Below are 12,369 nucleotides of genomic sequence, written 5' to 3'. Positions count from 1 at the left end.
AAAAGAACTTTTGTTATTTAAACGTGAAATATTTTGAGCTGACTGTTTTCCCATTTTCTGGGTTGATTTCCCATTTTTCCCTAATCAAAAATACCGAAAAACTAAAAATGTAATGCTATTTTTTATTGAAGGTCCAACTCCAAGAAATTTTTGTTGTTTCGTAGTCAGGGCGAGGGGCCCCTAGCTGAAGTGGGGCCCCTAGGCAGCTGCCTTGTTTGCTTGAGGCTGATCCGGCACTGCAAACAATAAAGAAGAAGCTATAACTTAACAAAAGGACATACATTCAATTTTAAACTCAGCTGGTTTTGAAATTAGAAAGTGGGCAAGCAATTCACAACGGCTAATTGAAGGCATCCCAGAATCTAACAGAGAAATAAATTTTCCACTAAGCTTTGAATCTGCAGACTCCATCAAAACCCTTGATATCCAGGTAAAGATTATGTTCGCTTTAAAATAAATTTGTTGCAGGCTACTGAATTTACAAAAGGATCGGTCCTAGCTGACATTGCACGTCTCTTCGATCCCTTAGGATGGATATCTCCAAGGGCGGATCCAGGAATTTTTTTGGGGGGGGGGGGGCACAAGGTACTGATTGGCAAAAAAACAGCAATAACAGTTAGAAATAAAGTGAAGTATCATAAAACTTACTGACAAGCAACGAATTTTAACGACGACGCACAGAGCACAGGGCACAGGGCGGTATTTTGTTCTAAAAAATGGCCAAAAATATTTGGGCACATTTCCACATCAAATGGGTACCAAATGACAAAAAAGTTATTCGGAATTAAAAATTTTCATTTTCTTGGTACAGTTAAAGCCACTTAAGTGCTTACCTACTTACCTCCCGATTAGCCGGGAGAAAAAAAAAATATTAAAAATTAAAAAATGTATGTACAATCCTGTGCTATAACTTTTCTTAAAGTTAGTAATTTATTCTTTAATTTAATTTTTGACTAAAATTGTTTCATTTAGCCCTGATTTTTCAATCGTCAGTTAGATTATAAGAAGAATAAAATGTCATCATAAAAAAAAACTTTTATTCCTAGGAAAAAGCTCTAACTGAGGTTTATCGGACTATTGAAAAATTGGCCCTGAATAGTTTTTTAAAAATTAAGTTTTAGAGATGAAATTTAGAAAAAAAAAATGTTTTCGTTTTTTAATTGATTTTGTATAAAATTTTGCAATATTATAGACATATTTATACCATTATTTAATAACCTGTAGTTTTTAGTAAACACTAAAGACTTCATTCTAATAAATATTAAAGTTCCTAAGAATAAAAAAAAAAAACTCAAACATGCTTTTTTCCCGGAAAACCCAGTTTTATTTTTTTTTTTATTTGAATTAAAATTTTCTTCATATCTCAAGAATATTGTGTTTAAATTGTAGGTTTATTAGAGCCAAATTGACCAAGTTATGAGAATTTTAATACTTCGCTTACGAACGTTTTAGTCCATAGTTCAAAACTTTAAATCGTTCTCCCCACAACTAATGTTTTCAAAGTCGGTGCCACTCATAACTTCAAAACTACTGCACCGATTCTTTTGAAATTCGGAACCCTATTTCGGTACATATTTTTTTTCCTGAAGAAATTTACTCAATAACATAATATTTATAAAAATCTATAAGTAAGGGTCGTGTTTGAGGAGCTTTTTCTTCTTTATTTTCGGAGGTGCAATCTTGGGCGAACTATTGAAATGCAAGATTGTTCTACATATCCGGCAGTTCAATAATAGTATGTGCCCATGATTATGAAAGTGGACTAAGTCACTTTTTGCATTGTTTAAAGAAAAACTTACATAATAATTTTCTTATAACGATTTAATTATGTTTCTTTTATAAAATCACTAGAGGAGCAATAAAGAAGTTTATTTACTGCAATTTCGCTTTCAAATAAACTTTACCCCTTAAATAATAATTATTTTAAGGCTAGATTTGAGACCATTTTTGAGAGTGACTTAGTCCACTTTCATAATTAAGGGCACATATATCAATAATATATAGTGTATCGTAGCACAGCGGAGGAAGATGGAAGTACAAATATTTCACCAGTAAATAAAACACGTAAAAGAATTATAGTGGAAAATGTTATAAAAACCACTCTTTATTTTAAATCAAAAACGCTGCACAATAAATCCTGCTATATAAACTTGCTTCACGAGTTTCAAATTAGAACTGAACTTTCGTCAAATATAAAAACGAAACGAAAGCTACTCTTTCGTCAAGTTACATAAAAAGAATAAAAATATAGATTATAAATTATAGCATCGACTGCAGAGTTACCAGGCTCGTGCAGTTCGATACAAAATAAGATAAAAAATATAAATTATAAAGTATAACATCGACTGCAGAGTTACCAAGCTCATGCAGTTCGATACAGTCCCGGCGAAAACCTACGGTTTTCCACCCTTTCGCTTTTTATTTTATATATTCCTGCTTAAAGTATTCCTGCCTTGATTATTCCCGCTCTTCAATTGGCAGGATACAGATTTTCTGCACCGGCCTTGTCAGTTGATTGGTTGCTGTATGGAGCACCACGCTTCTCACTAGTCCATCCCTGCTATGTATCAGTTTCAGTATTCGCCCCATCGCCCATGCTGATGGTGGGAAATTCTCGCTCTTTATTATGCACAATTGTCTTTCTCTCAAGTCATATTTCTCCCTGCGCCATTTCTTTCTGTCATATAGAGTAGATAAGTACTCTTCCTGCCACCTGCTCCAGAAGTGCGCAAGCATAGTCTTACGCTCCTTCTATAGTTTTATGCCTTTTGTATTTGGCAATTCATTAGTCACAAATGGTAATGGTAACACTAATGGTTCACCAACCAAAAAATGTCCCGGCGTTAACGCCTGCAGATCATTTGGATCGTCGCTCAATGGATGTAGCGGTCTTGAATTCAAGATGGCTTCGATCACAGTAAGTAATGTCAAAAATTGCTCATATGCTAAAACCTTCGCTCCAACTGTTCTCGTCAAATGATATTTCATTGACTTCACAGCTGCTTCGTATATACCACCTTGGTGTGGTGCTGCTGGAGTCATAAATCTCCATTCCGCCCTTTCAAGCTCAAGTGCTCAAAAGTATCCTTCACTAGCCAACGCTCTTTTGCCTTCTCTAATTCTTTCGCTGCACCAACAAATGTTGTACCATTGTCGCTGTATAACCTTGCACACCTGCCCCTTCTCGCTATGAATCTTTTGAAACAAGCAATGAACGCTACTGAAGTGAGATGTGATACCACATCAATATGCACTGCTCTTGTTTTCAAACAGACAAAAATGGCGACCCAACATTTCTGCCTTATGATTTGCTCTCCTGCTCTGTCGATCATTTTGATCTCAAACGGCCCTGCATAATCCACACCTGTGTGCAGAAAGGCCTTTCCTGCTGTAACTCTCTCTGATGGTAAGTCAGCCATCAATTGCATCTCAAAGCGATGATTGTGTCGCACACAAACCAAACACTTATGCAGATAGCTTCTTAGCTCGCTTCGGATCCTTGGAATCCAAAATTTCTGACGAATATGCTGCATCATAACCTGCACCGCTCCATGCTTAGTTGCTGAATGAGCATGATTAACCAAGCTAATCGAGACCCATTTTGTACGATAGCTGGATGCCTTCTCTCGTATTCCATCTCTGCTCGCTCCAATCTTCCACCAACTCTTAGAATCATTTTGCCATCTAGAATTGGTTTCAGAGATTCTATCCTGCTCTTTTCTGGTAAACACCAGTCCTTCTCTATACAAGCAATTTCTTTCGAAAAATACTTTTCCTGCTCTTTTTTTAGTAAATGACCAAGCGATTCCATCTTCTCTTCAGAAGACGGTTGATCAAATACTCCTGCTATGTTACCTGCTCTTTTTGTCCTCCTCGTTCGACGCATAAAACGTCTCGCTCGCTGCTCATAACGTCTCCTTCTCTTGCCATATCGCTTCTCCATCTCTTTTCGTTTCTTTACCTTCGCTTTAGTTTTGTTGACAAAGCGAAGAACATAGCTGATTATATTTATAGCCTTCTCTAGTGTTGGTGTGTATTCGACTAATGGAATACTCCTGCTCCAGTGCTTCACGTAGATGTGAGAGATGTAGAGGGTTCTGTAACTCTAGTAACTATCAAAACCTTCATCTCATCCCTCCTTCCATCTGAAACATTTGGCACAAACTTTTCAGATGACCAGCTAGACCTAGGTTTTGCCAACCATTCCGGCCCATGCAACCATAACTTGTTATTTACCAATGCTGATGGCTTGATTCCTCTGCTTAGGAGATCAGCCGGGTTATCCTGCGTCCTGACATGTCTCCACCTTTTGACCTCGGTGTTCCTCTGTATAGACGCGACTCTATTTGCTACAAATATTTTCAAATTGTATGGAAGTTTGTTTATCCAATGCAACGCTACGAGTGAGTCTGACCAGAGCTCATACTCGTTACCTGCCCATTCCATTGTCTTGATGACGCTAGCAACTAGTCGTCCCGCTGCTGCAAGCTCCAAGCGAGGTATTGTCACTGTTTTGAGCGGTGCAACCCGTGTCTTCGCTGTGAGGAGACTTGCTGAAATCCTGCCATTCGCACTTATCGTTCTCACGTAAATCGCTGCACCATATGCTCTTTCGGACGCATCCGAAAACCCATGTAATTCCTGCTGTATCTCTTTCGAGGTACATATCCATCTCTGAATTCTCACATTCATCAAATCTTCATCTTCATCATCTTCAAATAAAATTGACTCCTGCTCTTCATAATTCATATCCTTCACAAGAGCCCTGGAATTTGATTTCCATTTTCTAAGCTCAAACCCTGCTCCTCTCAAAACATGATCGATATCTTTTGATAATTCGATCGCCTGCTCTTCGGAATCAGCACCAGTGGTGCAGTCATCCATATAAAAATCTTCCATAATTGCTTTAGCCGCATTTGGAAATTCCTGCTCCGCTTCCCTTGCACATTGTATTAATGCTTGCACAGCATTGTAAGCTGATGAGGTCATACCATAGGTGACGACTGTCAACCAGTATCCTCTCAAATCGTCCTGCTGATTCTCTCGCCAAAATATACGCTGCAAATCCCATTGCTCCTGCACAACATTCACCATTCTGAACATCATTTTAATGTCCGCACTGATAGCAATTCGATGCCTACGGAATCGCATTAAAATTTCGTGCAGATCCTTCTGTAATTTGTCGCCCAACATCTGCACTTCGTTCAATGAAATGCCTCTATTTGTCCTGCAGCTTGCATCAAATACAACTCTAAATTTCTTAGTGACGCAATGATGTGGTATGTGGTATACTGTGCTACCCTGCGCTCTGCCAGTTACTGGTACCATGTGTCCCGCTCTCTCATACTCTCTCATGAATTGTACATACATGTGTTTCAATTCAGAATCTCCTGCTAATCTTCTCTCTAAAGCGAAAAATCTTCGCTTTGCTGTAAGCTCTGAACTGCCTATTACATTCACTGATTCCTTTAGGGGAATTGTCACGACAAATCTGCCAGAGTCATCACGTGAAAACGTTTTGATGAAATTTTGCTCTACCTGCTCCTGCGACCTGCTCGATGACATCTCAATGTCATCCAACTGCCATAAACGCTTAAGCGATTCATGAAGTTGATTATTGTCCATGCACACGATCTGCGACACCTGCTCTTGTACCCTGCTATGTGTTTTGCTCTCATACTCTCCGAGTATGACCCTGCCAAATATAGTTTCCATCTCTAATATCCTGCTTGGCTGACGCCCTGCAACAGAAACAAACGTTTCTGCTACGAACCTGCACCCCAGTAATAAATCTACCGGCCCTGCTTTCCAATAATATGGATCTGCCAATATTGGCCCTGCTATGTCTTTCTCTGACGGTTGCAAATTGTGTGTAAGCACAATTGGCTGCCATTTGCTTTCTTTTGGTAGCACCAAAAAGTCCTGCTTTACTGAAACCTGCGAATTGAACCATGGACTCACTAAGAGTGTGGTTTTGTGTTTGATATTGAAGGGCTCGCCTTCAACACCAACCATTCTTCTTGCTATTTGCTCTTTTGGTAAAGCCAATCTCTGGGCAAGCTGATAGCTAACCAGATTGGGCTGTGCACCTGTATCAAAAAGCGCCCTTATTGGACCATATTTCCTGCCATCCATCTCAATTCTTACCTGTGCCGTAGGCATCAAAGTAAAATTTACCTGCTCATAAAAAGATGTCGAATAAATTTTATTTTTATTCGTTTTGTTTTGACTTGATACATTCTTGTTTCTTTTAAAGTCGCCACAAGACGTACTTTCCTGCTCACTTCCTGCTATTTCCTGTTCCTGCTTCCTGCTTTTTTCCAATCGAGGACGTTTCTCTGAACGGACGGTTAGTCAATCCCACTTTTGTTTATTCTCGGTACTCCTTCTCTTCCTGCTATTTTCCTGCATGTGAAAGACCGCATCGCCTTTCCTTATCTCTCTCATCGGGCAAAGTACACTATTGTGCATCTGCTTACCAGGGCACCTTATGCATGCTCCCTGAAAACAATCTCTAGACACATGCCCGGTCTTCAAGCAGTTTGGACAAAGTGCCTTCTCCTTCACAAGAACCTGCTTAGCTCGCAAATTCAACGCCCCAAATTCTGGGCATCGCCACATCGGATGATCTTTTGAGCTACACGAGTGACAAGGTAATGGCCCTTTATGGATTGGTGTTAAATTTCGTGCTCCGCTGCGCTGCTCGGCCCTGCTCCTGCTCGCACATCGCTTCTTCCTGCTCTAGACGTATCTGGCCTGCTCGGACCTGCTCTGATGTTATCAATCCTTCTTAGTGCTGATCGTGTCTGTTGTGAAGACAACGAATTATCAGCCCTCCTGCTCGCTGCTCCACCAAGAGTTTCTGCCCTTTTATCAAGGAAAGCACAGAACTCCTTTGCGGTGGGCTCTTCAGAAGTACGCACTTCTTCCCACCTGCACGCCGCACACTGGGGAAATTTGTATGGGAGTGCGGAAAAAATTAAATAAAAACTGAACCACTGAATAGATTTGGATGAAATTTTCAGGGATGACAGTTTTCGTCGTAAGAAATTATTATTATTCATTTCCTTTTAAAAAAATTTGTGAGAGTAATAAAGAATTCCGATTCTCAATTTACTTGTACTTATAGCATTTTTTTTTTAATTTTTTTGTATTATTGGAACCACCTCATCGATTTTAAATACATTAAATGGAAAAGAATAACTCATAGTAGGTACTGTTGTCGAGGTCCACGTCCACGCAAAATAAAAAACCCAAATTATAGTTAAAAATTATTAAAAAAAAAAAACACTTTTTTCATTTTTTATACAAATTTTTCAAAAGTTTATTCTTTTAAGAGAGCCATTTTTTCCTCAATTAAATGACTCTGATTCTTCTTAATAAACGAAGGGGTCAGATGATCTGTATTTTTCAATAATAATTTCAATTTAAATCTTGAGACATTCCATTAGATTTCTGCTTAGATCTTCGAATGAAATGCTTAAAATTCCCATTATTAATAAAATGTATAATAATAAGACGCATAATCCCTTTTCACTTGTTTTTAATTTGAATAGTTTTCAATATATTATGTGCATACATTTCATTTACATATAACATTTACATATAACGAAAATTAATTTTTCTGTGCCAAGTTCAAAAAATCAAATGTAATTTTATTGTAGTAGATTTGTAAAAAAATGTGTTACGAATTAAATTTATTTTCTCTATTTGTCTTTTCGGATAAGAATTTCAAGCTTGCAGCCAAAAAAACAAAAATCTGATGAAAAGGAGATTTTTTACTTTGCAATTTTTTCGAAAACTAGAAGGCATAGAAACATATGAATTTCAAGTGTTTGGTAAGGAATTAATTAAGGCAGTGTTCTTCATCATTCAAATTGAATTCAAATCCCCAGCCTTGTCAAAAATAGTATTGGATATGTTTTTTTAAATTTTTTTTTCAAAATTTTGACTTTGAAATCGATTATTTCAAAAACAATTCACTTAAAGAACTTAAAGAATTTGAAAGCTCAAATTAAGCCTAATATTTTGGCTTTTTAAAAAAGTATTATTTATAACTGTAAGTGTTACCATTGATTTTTAATATTTTTTTTTGTTATTTTAAGTAATTTTTAAGAAAATGATTTTTGCGACCAAATGAAGTTTTCAATTGCCAATAAAAAACGCAGTGGCACCTGGTGGCACCCAAATTTGGCCTTCATCGAAAGGCAATTTCATAAGGAAAAAGTTTTTAATAGTCTCTAACTGTAGGCAAGTGTAGCTAAAATAATATATACAAAAATATGAAAAAATCAAGCCATTTTTTTCTCTTTTCTCTAAATAATTATATAAAATAATCAACATCTTTAAAATTAATAATTTCTTCGATTTACAATAGACAAACAATGGCTTCTTTACGGAAAAATAAAAGTGTATGAGTCGGCTCAAGCTAAAAAAAATTACACAGCTTTAATTTGAGGGTATTTTCACTTCGTTTTTTATACTTTCAACAACTTGTCCCTTTACAAAGCTCTAAAAAGTAAACTACAAGCCCGATTTTAGTGATTCTTTCTGATTTTGATTCAGATTTTATTCTAGAATTTAGAAATACTATTGAAATATTCTCCGAGGAACTTTAAATTTTGGACTTTTTTCCGCAAAATCCCCAGTGTGCGCCGTCTCATTGTCCAGCTTCTCATGTAGAACATGGATGACAATCATGTCCCAATGTTCAGTCGGGACTCCCTGCGCTGCCAACTGACGAAGCATTTCATACGTCGTGTTGGCCATTATTTGCAGGTCATCTGCTCTGGGCGCACCCTGCATCGCAGGAAGCTTGAAGAAGTTTCGCAGTAGCTCCCTGCATGTCGCATATTTCTTGGTGTATATTTGGTTTATGCGAGCCCATGCTTCAAAATAGTTTTTCTCGGTGAGCTGCCACTCGCCGAGAGTTCTCGCTGCCCTTCCAGATAGCGATGCCTTCAAATAGGAGAATTTGTATGAAGGTGCTATCCTGTCGTTTTCGTGGATCGCTACTACGAACCGATCCCGAAAACCCTGCCATTTAGTTATGTCACCGTCGAAGTAGCCCCAAGTGTTCTTCAAGTCGTGTGGTGAAAACGGAAGATTCACCCGGACTTCGATCGGCCCCGCAAGTCCTGCTAATCCTGCTTGACCTGCTTGACCGACTTGACCTGCTTGACCTGCTTGGCCTGCTAGACCTGCTAGACCTGCTAGACCTGCTAGACCTGCTTGACCTGCTGCCATGTCCACCTTTTCTTTCAAGGCGGCATAGGCGTCAAAATAGTTCGCCTCTGCTTCGGCAATCCTTCGCTGCATCTCGACATTTATCAGCAAGTCGTCGGCCAACGCAATTCTGGCCTCGGACACCTTGATTTGTGCCCAAGCGTCCTGCAAGGCCTCCAGCCTGACCTGCCACCGAACAATCCTTAAAGGTTGGGGACCGCACGATTGCCAGTGTCCTGCTCATCGAAAATATACCTGCATCCAGCGTATAGCTGTCATTAGATACCTGCTGTTGTTGTTCCATCTCTTATTTATTATTTTATTTTTAAAAATATTCCTGCTCGCTGCGCTGTAATGGTACAAAAAACATGGCATTAGAATAAAATTTATCAATGTCTGACCTGAAACCCCAAAAAAAAATCAAATAAAAATAATTTGCAGTAGCTACTTAAATGTGGAGTTTCCCAGTAGGCAATTGTAAGCGTCTTTCATGCAAATTACAATTTAATAAAAAACAATAAGAGCAAAGCCAAGCGAGCAAAATAAATCTTATTAAAGCATGCAAATAATTAAACTCAAGCAAAAAATAAAGCAAGCAAATAAAATAAATAAAACATCAACTTGTCCATTCGACTTCTTTATTACGAGTGTCACTTAAAAAATAGAACATAATTTCATTTACTTAAAATAAGAGAAAAGCTTTCACATGAACGTTATTCGAACAGTAAGATCAATGCACACAATGTTTTACATAAGAACAGGTTAAAAACCATTCGATTTCATGAGAAAGAGTTTTTGATTAAGCTCTTTTATATTTTACAGTTTGTACATATTTCGAAAGAAACATAAATTATAAAAAGCTTTTCTTGCTCTCGATAAATAAAATGTAATATGAAACATTATATCGTAAATTGGCGTTGCCAAATGTTATTATTATTAATGTCGTTTATAAAATATTATATTATATTGCATGTAAGAGATGAAGTCTCTTACAGCTCGGTCATCCTGACCTTAAATCGTCCTCGATTTACGATATCATGTTTTTACATACATGCATACAATTATAAAACAAAATTTTGATACATAATATTAAATAAAATTAATACATAATTACATTTTTCATTTAAATCTTGAATTTTTAAATATTATTAATCGATATTAATCGATTTTTTTTTTTCGTTCATTTTCTTTTTATTAGTAACATTATTTAATTACGATGATTTTTGCTTTTTTTAGATAGAGTCAAATTTTCTCAAGTGGGCCACCTAAAACCGACTTCTCGAATTTGATACTTTTTTTTGCATATACCTATTGGAAGATTTATATGTCAAAAATAATATTCCAAAGTATTTTTGAAAAATTTCAATTTTGTTAAAAGTTATAAACAAATGAAATTTTGTGCGTCTTTTTGTTAAAATGACTGTATCTCAGTAATGAAAACATAGAAATTAATGAAATTTGGTACACATATTACCAATTGTATACACAACAATTTACTAAAAAAAATTTTCAAAAAAACAACAAATTATTAATAAATAATAGATTTTGTTATAAACAATTGCATTTTTTGCTAACTTCTGGAGTATGTAGAAAAACCGTTTTACTTATATTCGATTCGAAATTTTATAAGCTTTCAATATCTGAAATAAAATTTTAGTGCAAACCATAAGAAGAAAGTTATGGACTTTTAAACGTTGAAAAAAATCATTTTTTTTACAATTGTACAATTAAATTTTGTGGAATTAAAAATATACACGAACGAAAACCTATTACGTTTTGTAGAGATTGTTACACCGATTACAAAACGGTATTTAAAAATTCCGTAACACCTTAAAAATTAGAACTAAGGGCCTAAAAACGGATTTTTTAGACTTTCATCCTTTCAAAAAATCTAGCTTCGTCAAATTTTCACCAATTTAAGATTTCTTGACTGTTTTAGATAGAAAACATTGAGGCCTTTTCAATAATGTATAAAATATTTGGTTTGGTTTAACCAAACAAATCAAAACTAAAAAAATACCTCGTTTGATTCAGAAATAAATATTATTTAAGAGTTTTTTTTTTTTTTGGTGCAATTTTTTGGTAAATTGTTGTGTATACAATTGGTAATATGTTTACCAAATTTCATTAATTTCTATGTTTTCATTACTGAGATACAGTCATATTAACAAAAAGACGCACAAAATTTCATTTGTTTATAACTTTTAACAAAATTGAAATTTTTCAAAAATACTTTGGAATATTATTTTTGACATATAAATCTTCCAATATATGCAAAAAAAGTATCAAATTCGAGAAGTCGGTTTTAGGTGGCCCACTTGAGAAAATTTGACTCATAATGATTGACATTTTTCTTAGTTATTATATTTTAAAAAAAAATCTAAGAAATTTAGCAATAAAAAGATTAAAAAATAATTAAAGATTGATGTATGCAAATAGATGGCTTATGTCAAATGATAGGGTATGTGAGACATTGCAAATTTTTTTAAATCTTTAATTAATATTGGTCGTTTGGCAAAATTTTGACGACCTCATAACGTCCTTTATATTTCGGTCCTTTATACTTAAATCCTTTATACTTAGATCCGGGAATGTTTACAGTATTTTTAATAATTAGAACAAGATTGCCAATTGCATATTTAATCGGATTTTTGTGGCATTTATCAAAAATAATTTTATTGATTTCCTGACTCTTAACTGTTTTTTCGTTTGCCTGCGCTCTAAGTTCTTTTAAGTCTTTAGGTTTTGGTGCTTCGATTTAATCAGGATACGGAAGACGTCGAGGCGCGCATTTAAAATAACTGTTTGGGTCAGATAAAACAATTTTCATTTCGTAATCATCCGTATTCGCGTTACTTGTTAAAACACTCTCGGAAACTAAACTTTTAATTTTGATTTTATCATAATAATTTAAATTTTCTTTAATTTTTAAAGAAATATCATCATGCACATCGCAAACATCAATTTTTAAAATTTTCTCTTCAAAATCTAAATCATCGAGATCATATTTATCATCATTTTCGTAACCGTTTTTATCATAATTTCCATAATCGTTTTCATCATAATTCTCATAATCTTTATCATAATAATCTGTTTGTTCTTTAATTTGTTTCTTATTTGTTTCATAAACTACTAGTTTAACGT

At 35.5% G+C, this 12,369-nt stretch overlaps 1 protein-coding gene across 2 annotated transcripts in view; it reads left to right on the top strand.

Moving 5' to 3' along the window:
• LOC129906876 (uncharacterized) overlaps positions 1 to 12,369 on the top strand; it is a 564,039-nt gene that overhangs the window by 535,244 nt on the left and 16,426 nt on the right. The window contains exon 7 of one of the 2 annotated variants that reach the window (XR_008770860.1): positions 132 to 430. The exons of the other annotated variant lie outside the window; for it this stretch is intronic. The gene's annotated coding sequence lies outside the window, so the exon portion shown is untranslated. The remainder of the gene's footprint in view (positions 1 to 131; positions 431 to 12,369) is intronic. 2 annotated transcript variants of the gene reach the window in all.

Source organism: Episyrphus balteatus, chromosome 1, assembly GCF_945859705.1.
Source record: "Episyrphus balteatus chromosome 1, idEpiBalt1.1, whole genome shotgun sequence".
NCBI classification, from domain to species: Eukaryota; Metazoa; Arthropoda; class Insecta; order Diptera; family Syrphidae; genus Episyrphus; species Episyrphus balteatus.
Note: the sequence above shows the minus strand (reverse complement) of the source record. Positions and strands in the feature narration are given on the sequence as shown.